Source organism: Rhinolophus ferrumequinum, chromosome 16 (assembly GCF_004115265.2).
Source record: "Rhinolophus ferrumequinum isolate MPI-CBG mRhiFer1 chromosome 16, mRhiFer1_v1.p, whole genome shotgun sequence".
NCBI classification, from domain to species: domain Eukaryota; kingdom Metazoa; phylum Chordata; class Mammalia; order Chiroptera; family Rhinolophidae; genus Rhinolophus; species Rhinolophus ferrumequinum.
In genome coordinates, this window is record NC_046299.1 from 40,233,706 (window position 1) to 40,242,795 (window position 9,090).

The 9,090-nt window shown below is 40.3% G+C and overlaps 1 pseudogene; it reads right to left on the reverse strand.

Annotated features, from left to right (window-relative positions):
- Nucleotides 1–2,226: 2,226 nt before the first annotated feature.
- On the reverse strand, nucleotides 2,227–8,484 carry LOC117035860 (testis-expressed protein 9-like; annotated as a pseudogene).
- Between the last annotated feature and the right edge of the window lie 606 nt (nucleotides 8,485–9,090).

A 9,090-nucleotide genomic window follows, 5' to 3' on the forward strand; every position in this document is an offset into this window, starting at 1 on the left:
CCTTCTGCTCATACACTCGTGATCTAGTCTATATCTGTATTATATATGTCTATAGGTCATATATATACATCAGATGAGATGGAATGTTTCTACTCTCCTACTCTTTGCAATATTGCATTTTGACATTTTCCTTCTGAGCGCATGCTATTATTCCCATCAAAATTCACCTTCCACAAAATCCATGTAATATGCACTTTTATAAGGCTAACGTGGCAGATAAAAGCTTCCATTGCTTTCTTAACAGAATTGTACTTTTAAGAGCTCCCAATGCCTTCATCCAAAGGAGAGATTCATACAGGAACCATAGGGGCTGAGGCCACCTGGTGGGAAGACATTTTCAGTTCTGCAGTTTTGTTTCCTGTGTCACTTAATCCCTGCCACACAGATGTGACTGCTATGGCAGCCCATAAGCCTTAGCAAAAATTTAAATAGTGAAGCCAAAAGCAAACAGGACTCTGCAGTGTTGCCTCCAGTTCAGGAGCCTTCGAAGTCAGGTGTCTATTTTTATTTAATATCTGGAATTACAAGTGCCTCCTGACCCTGTTTGAAGGGGGAATTAAGTTACAATACAGGAAAGCATTAACTTTGGGGACTGGAAAAGGGGAATAAATTGTTCAGCCCTGTTCATTACAATCACTGTTCCTTGCTCTTTTGGGAAGATGTAGTTAGAATCCTGTGGGCAGATGTGTATGTCTTGACATGGGAGGATCCCCACTCAAGGTCATGGGACTCCCAGCTCACTTGTCAGACACGAAAGGGTCAGCAAGGCCATGCTGAGCCAAAAGTCATCAGTCAGGGAAGCTTGCGTCAGGGACCCTGCAAACTACCCTTTTCTTCATCTCTCTCTCTCCTCTCCATTCCAAGCCTATCTACCTGCATGAGTCTCTTGTACCCGTTTGTTCTCCCCAGTAATCCTTGTTAAAAATTCCTCTCAGCTAAACTTTGGGAAAATGGTAAGGATGAGATCAAAGCTGAATACGTTGTTCTCCTGAGGTCTTTTCATGCTTCCCTGATGGATGAAGCGTCATGGTGAGATCTCAGGCGGCCAGAACAAAGATGATGGATGAGATCAGGCCTGCCCGGGTGCTCCTCAGTCCGTCTCCTCTGCCCACTTTGGACATAACAACGACATTAACACTCTGAATAAGGCTGTTATGGACTGAATGTTTGTGTCCCGCCAAACAATTCATGTTAAAGGCTAACTCCCAAAGTGATGGTGGTAGGAGGTGGGGCCTTTGGGAGGTGATTGGGTCATGAGTGTGGAGCCCCCTGTTGGGATTAGGGTCCTTATCAGAGGAAGAGAGCCAGGTCTCCCTCTGTGCTCTCTGCCATGACAGGATACAAGGAGAAGACAGCCCTCCACAAACCAGATGGTCCTCACTGGAACCCAATCATTTTGGCACCCCTGATCTCAGACTTCCAGCCTCCGGAACCACAAGAAATAAATTTCCGTTGTTTATAAGGCCACCCAAGCTATGGTGCTTTGTTATATAGCAGCCCAAACTGACAAAGGCAGATGCCATACAAGTATCAACTTCATTGTCGTCATTATCACCAGGGCCAGGACTAGAGAGAGGCTAATGAGGCACTCACTTTCGGAGCCGTGCATTTTGCAGCCTCACTTAGGCCCAGCCCTGACTGTCAGCATCAGGGAATCCTCAGCAGGTCCCAGGCCCTGTTTCAGGCCTTTATGTGTCATTAATTCATTGAATCCAAAGAGGAAACTGAGGCACAGAAATAGCACCAATAGACATTCTGCCCAAGCGACAGCTGATGAAGGGTAGAATTTGGATTTAAACTGGTGACAATCGTTAAACAGTTTCTCTAAGGTTCTTCCCCTCCGCCCAGCTTTACTGAGATATAATTGACAAATAGAGAGTGTATATATTTAAGAGGTAAAATCTGATGAGCTGATATGTGTATGTATTGTGATATGATTACCATAATCAAGCTAAGCTTCTGATGTTCTGCAAAATGATGATGACGTTTTAAAAATTCCTATTGCTTTATTTTTATAAGTTATTTCCTTTTTCTAATCACTACATATCCGTTTTGTATCCCCCCCCAATCCAAACAGGGAATTCTTTGGAATTGTTTTGATTTCGTTACTAAATATCTTCATTACTAATTAAGAGTAAAAATAATTCAAGCGATTACAACTTAAGTTAAATAAAATCTATATCCATCACACACTGTTGGTTACAGAGATTAACTAAAGTAGATCACTTAAGAATTTCCCCATTCAAATGTCTTCATAAATTCCTCTTCAGTGAAAGACAGCATCTTGGTAGCTTCAATATGCATCTTCTGCCTTTTAAAAACATCAATTAATTTTAATAGTTTCTTGAACCCCATCATTAATTCTACTCTGTTTTTCTAGTTTCTTGTTTTCTGATTTTAAGGCTTTGATTTGTGTGTGTGTGTTCTTCAGTTGCTATATCCTTGTTATTTTGCCTTAGCTTAGCTCCAATTTATACTTTTCTGCTTCTTCTAGAGCTCTATTCAAGCGAACTTCTGTGGCACTTTGACTAGTGGCAGCTTGTTTTTGTAGCCTTCTTTTATTTTCTAATTCCATTTCTACTGAAGACAGCTGTTGCTGTAATCCATCACATTTTTTATTTGCTTCTCTGAAAAGAATTTTATCTTTTTCTGTTTGAGACGGTTGTTACAAATTAATTGTTTGCTGCCATCTCACAATTTTCTTCAAAACTTTTTACTTTAGACTTTAAATCTTTACTTGCATGCCCTTTTTATTGCATGGTCATACAGCATTATCCGATTCCTCCTGCATAACATGGGGTTTGGCCTTTAGAAATCGGATCTGTTCTTCTGTTCCAGCATCTTGACTAACACCATAAAAAATATCATCACGTATACAATCAGGTAAGCCGCCTTCTTCCAGTTGCCCTTCAATTTTGCCAACTGGTTGTGCAAGAGAAAAGTCGAGAAACCCTCCGGAATGGCAACATCATTAGCAGTTTATACATCAGAGTATTTCAATTTTATACTTGAATTTGTTTTCCTTCCTTTATTTGCAGATCGTGGTTTGTTTCAAATCTTGTTTACTGGATCAATGATTGTGGTCTTTGGCTTAGTTTCTGAATATAGATAAACTGCCCCTTCAGATGATAATAGACCTCTGAAGCTGTCATCATCTTCTTGTTCATATGATTTAATTTGTTGAAATAAGCCTAAATCGTATTCAGTTGGTGCAAAAGTAATTGTGGTTTTTGCAATTATTTTTAACCTTTTAAACCGCAATCACTTTTGCACCAGCCTAATACTTCTTGCTGATCTCTTATTATTTCCACAGTTGGGGGCCCAGATCAGCTGCTTTTGCCTCCAATTCTGCATTTAAGCACTTATATTCTTCCTCCTTGGTGAAGCGGTCCCATCGAGCTGTAGCAGGTTGCTAAACGCGTGATGGGAGTGGAGTCCCTGAAATGGTCTGTCCAGGTCCTAGAAACAGGAAGCAGAGCATGACACACAGGACTATAGGGTAAAGCCTCAGGGTGGTGGTCAGGAGACAGAAAACAGGAGCCCTGACCGTTTATTTTTAAGAAGAGAATTGTGCGATGAGGTAGTCAATCATTTAGAATATTACATTAGCAAACAAGTTTCTGCCAGTGACTAACAGAGTGACCACAGGCAAAGTAATTGGCCTCTCTGGACCAGTAAGGAAATTGCGCTCATACACCTTCCTGGCAGAAGTAAATGATAAAGGGATTAAGGAGTACTGGTGCAGGATAATAGGAAGTATGTGCTGTTACGGTTATTGGTAAAGCTTCTGCCCCATCTATCTGTCTTCTAATGCCATTTATTTTCAACCTACACTGGTCAAAGCAACATGTTTGTTGGTGAAATTCAGCTTCAGGTTGGATTGCAAATCCATGAAGTGAACGCAGTTTTCAGGGTGTATCACTGATGGCCAGGGGATCATTCCTAACTTGGAGCAACTGAAAACATTAGCTCAACATTTAACAGTAACAGCAGACATAGATGCCAGGTTCTCTGGCTGAGCCAAGTCTTCTGTGAAAGGTGGACGCAATTCAATTTAAATAATAGAACAGTAGCAGCCTGGATTTATGTTTCTGCATGATTCTCTGTTTAGTTCACATTGGACATACTACACCACCTGATTTCTCAGCAGGCAGTTTAGCCTGTAGGAGAAATTCCATACTGAGTAACAAATCTCATTTCCTCTCAGACTGAAGGAGACAGCAAGAGCCAGATGGCCCTTCGAGGCTGTTAATTTCGCTCAGTGATCCCAAGTTGGACGCAGCCTACTTCTGGACTTTTCCTCATAAACCACAAGGTGGTGCTAAAGCACAAGGAAATGAGTTTTAAGCTTGGGGTGTTACTTGCCGCGAGGAGGGTCCAAGGGAAGGCAAAGATTCATTATCTCAAGTGGCTAAATAAAAAAAGAAACTACGGGCCTAGGAAGGGCCTAACAAGGAAAGCCTCACACACAGTGAATTCCCACTTCACCTTAGTAAATCCACAGGTACTTATTTTTTCAGGAGCTTGAGGCTGCCGATAAATTAGGTCTGAAAATTCAAAGGGGTTTAAAGAGCAATTAAGTTGTACTTTGGTTTGGTAATGAAGCCAGCACTAAGCAATGGGACAGGTAATTAATGTAATTGAGCTCAGAGCTGAAAAAAAAAAAAAACATGTCTTCGCTTTAAATTTTATATCTGTTAAAAGCTGTGCGTGTTTACAGGTGGGATGAGCAGTGAAAGAAACCCCACGAAGAAATCTGCGGGAAATTTTAGACAACTGAGATGTCGCCTCCCCCAAAAGTCAGGGATGAGAGAGAGAGAGAGAAAAAGGACAGCATTCCCATAATTTTTCAAGATCTGCACTGTCCAACGGAGTACCCAAAAGGGACTGGTGGGTATTTTCTGAACTGAGATGGGCTATACATTTAAAATACACACTGGATTTAAAAAAATAAAAATAAAAAATGAAAACTATCTCATTAATCACGTTGTATATAGATTACATGATAAAATAACATTTTGAATCTATGTAAAATAGAATATTAAAATTAATTTCCCCTTTTTCTTTTTACTTTTGATAACAGAGAAAGTAAAATGGAATAAGCATTGCTCAGAGAGTCACTTAAAATGGAGTTGGGAGGCCACTGAGGAACTGGGACCTATGCGCGTCTCATGTCTCAATTCTTCAAACTATGGTTAAGTTGCTGACTTGTTGCTAAATAGTTCAAGGCTGAACAGTAAACATCCTAGATCAATGACTGCTCCATGAACATAGTGTGAACTTTACTTCCTCCTTATCTTGGTAACCAGACCATCCGTATTCTCACCTTGAAAGGAACCAATCCATTTTGACAATCGCATTTTTCATTTACATAATGGGCCTAACCAGTCCCCCACTGACCTAGTCAATAGCCTTCATTTACATGGAGGACCTAAATGAGAACATCTTCTTTTGCTTTTGCCCTTTAAAACCCTTGGCTTTCTTTGTTCCCTTTGGAGCAAAATTTAGGTTGCTACCTGAATCTGTGCCCTGGATTGCAATCCCTCCTTTGCTCAAATAAATGCATTTTATTCTTTATTACAGCCTAAACTTTTTTTTAACACTTTTTTAATTTGATTACTAAGTTTGTTTTTAATTATATATGTGGCTTGCATTGTATTTTTATTGGATATTGCTGCTCTAGGAGCAGGGTATTGGCACAACTGTATCGTTTGTAAAATATTGAAATGCTTCTATACCATTGGAATGATAGCCCTACTCTAGTCCCCCAACCCCTTCCTGTGTCCCCACGTCCTTGGCTGCTCTGTCGCTCAGCTGTGCAGTGCCCACAACCTAGCCAGCTCATGGTAAGCCCCTCATACCCTTGTGTCCATCCTACTACTCCCAGAATGGGCCTGAGCCCACAGAGTTGGCATTCTCGGTGTTGGTGCTGGCCCCCTGCAAATGCCCTGTGCCCACTGACACCCACTTCATCACCAGGCCATCGCTGTTGGTGAGAAATGCAGCCTTTGCAGTGACTCTACCAGTTGTGAAATGTTGCATCTTTCCCACACCTATGATGCTTGCACTTATCTCTATCATGACATTTATCAATTCGTGTTCTAATTGTATGTCAGTCTTCCCAAGTAGACTATGAGCTCATGGGTAGCAGGACAAATCTTTACCAGTCCTTCTACTCCCTGGTCCCAGTACTGTGAGCACGTGAACATGTACATGTTGCACACACGTTCTTTGTACGTATGTTGGTTGTAGGTGAGAAATGGAAAAACTCCTGAGCAGTGTCGGGAGGCTACACAATGGCCCTCATATCTGGAAAGGAGGCTTTCTCCCAAAGAGATTCTGAAGTCAGTTTCACCCTTGGGGTAAAGATACTTGGAAAGAACAAGAGCAGGAAATCTCTGAAGGGTTTACGCAGTGAAGAAAGCTAGAATCTAGAGTTTAACTGTTTGGTCAGAAATCTTTATGACATAAAATGACCAAGTCACTTTTACTCTGTGCTTCATGGTCTCGATCTGATTTGATTCTTCAAACCCCCATTAATTCTGTTTCTCATTTATAGATATCTATGTCTCTCCAAACTCTCACTTGACTCAAAAATTCCAGGATACGGGATAGCAAAGCTTTCTCCTCTCAGACTGTAGCTCTTACATAATATTTGCAACAAAGGGCCTTGGAAATGAAGCCATTGTCACCTAATCACTGGAAGAAGAGCGGATATTGCTGCCTGTGGCTCACCAGTGATAAATCCCTTGTCAGTTTGAAAGGAGAAGGCATTGGATTACTTTGTACCCTGGGGGAGATCTAAACAAGTCAGCAGATCTAAAGCCATCAGACCTGTGCAACCACAGCTAGGCTTTCATTGCTGTAGACAGTAAGGACTCTCAGCTCCAGGGCTTTTTCTCAGCTCTCTAATCACAACTGCGGTGGAGAAACGGCTTGCCCATCTGAACGCACAGTGCTTCATGAGACTCCTAGCTGCTTCCCTAGGAGAGGAGGAGTTTTCTCTCCTTAGAAGCATGGGCCTTAAAAGACAGGCAAAATCTGTTGATTCGTAGCCCACTGTGTTCAGACACAATACTAAATGCAGCTTACTGTATAAAGTAGACATCGTCCCTACCAATTGTTAGTAACAACCTGTCAGGAAAGCTGTACACCCAGGCTTCTCTTTTTCCTTAACCTCTCACTGATAACTCATTGAGAAGCCATTGCGTCAGCCTCCTACTAAATATTTCTCCTATCATCCTGTCCTCCACCACAATTCAAGTGTCTGTCATCTTCATCTGGACTTTTGACATAGCCTCTTACAGCCTCCCTGCCTCCAGTCTTGCCCCTGCCTTCTCCCACCTCGAAATTGCTACCAGAGGGATATTTCTAAAATGCAAATTTGACCACATCACTCCTCTGCTCAAAATTCTTCCATGGAATATAAAAGGGAAAAACTTGGAGTTTCTTATAACAAAAAATTAATTTCTACCCTACATCCCAGCAATTCTGCTTCTAGGTATTTCTCCCGAGAGAAATAAAAAGATACAGTCATAAAAAGACTTGTAGAAGAATATTGACAGCAGCGTCATTCATAATATCAAAAACAACTTAAATATCCATTAACAGGAGAAAAATTAGCAAATCATGATACATTCATAGTACAGAGTACTACTCAGTATTTTTTTTTTTAAATGGACTACTAAATCAAATATACAGTGATGGAAGGAGAACTGACTCTGGGTGGTGAACACACACTGGGATTTGTAGATGATGTAATACAGAATTGTACACCTGAAGTCTATGTAATTTCACTAACAATTGTCATCCCAATAAATTTAAAAAAAAATGGACTACTAAAAGCACAACAACATGGATTAGCATTGCCACATTTATCAAATAAAAATACAAATATTGAATGGGACATGCTTTTACTAAAAATTATTTGTTGTTTAACTGGGTATCTGAACTTCATCTGGCAAACTTAACATGGCTTAATCTCAAAAACATTATGTTAAGCAAATTAAGTCAGACACAAAAGAATAGATCCTAAATAATTCCTTCTATATGAAGTTCATGAGTAGGCAAAATTAATATTTGGTGATAGAAATTAGAACAATAGTTGACTCTGGGGAGTATAGATTGAGTGGAGGAGAGCCTAAGAGAAATTTCTAAGGTGATAGAAATGTTTGTTGGGATGGTAATTACACAGGTATATACATTTAGCAAAACTCATTAACTTGTACACTCATTTTTACCTCAATTTAAAAAACAAACAACATCTTCCATTGATTCTCAATACCTAAACTCTTGATTATGGCATACAAAATCCTTCCTTCTCTTGCCATTGTTTTTCCATTATCCTTCCCTAAGTGAGATGAAATTCTTACTCATCATTTCATCCTCAGCTTTGGCTTTATCGCCTATAAGCTGATGATCTGCTAAGAAAGTTTTAGACCCGCTTTTTTCAGTGGTCCACAGTAGCTTGAAATCCACCTCCATTCATAACACCGGTCCACTGCATTATCGTCACCATCTGCATCACACTAAAGTGTAAATTCCTGGAGGGCAGGATCCTTCCTGTTTGTATTCATGTAGCACAACACAAGGCACCTAGTAACCATCCGTAAATGAAGGAACCAATCATTCGTTCCAACCTCTCTCTTTAATTCCCTACCTGGAAGCTCAATATTTTCACTTAAACATTTTTTTTTCAAATACAATATTAAACACATATGCACAAATATAAAAGATATTCAAATGGTCAGAAGAAAATGAATGAAGAGCAAGTTTCCCTCATTCCCTAGTGGCACAGTGATCCTAACCCGAAGCAACCACTGTATTTTATTCTAGATCATTTCAGAAACGTTCTATGCATAAGCAAGCATATTTCATGTGTGCATACGTGTATATATTTCTATATTCCTCCTGTTTATGTAAGTAGAAGATATTATGCTACTTGTTCTCCATTTGCCACTCCCATTGCCAACCTATTTTATGTTAGGTTCTTTGCCCCCAAGAGATGGCCCCTGCATCCCTCATTACCTAGATTCCCTTTCTGGCTGGTTTCCAATTGAGAGACAATAGAAGGGGGTTGGAGGGTGGGAG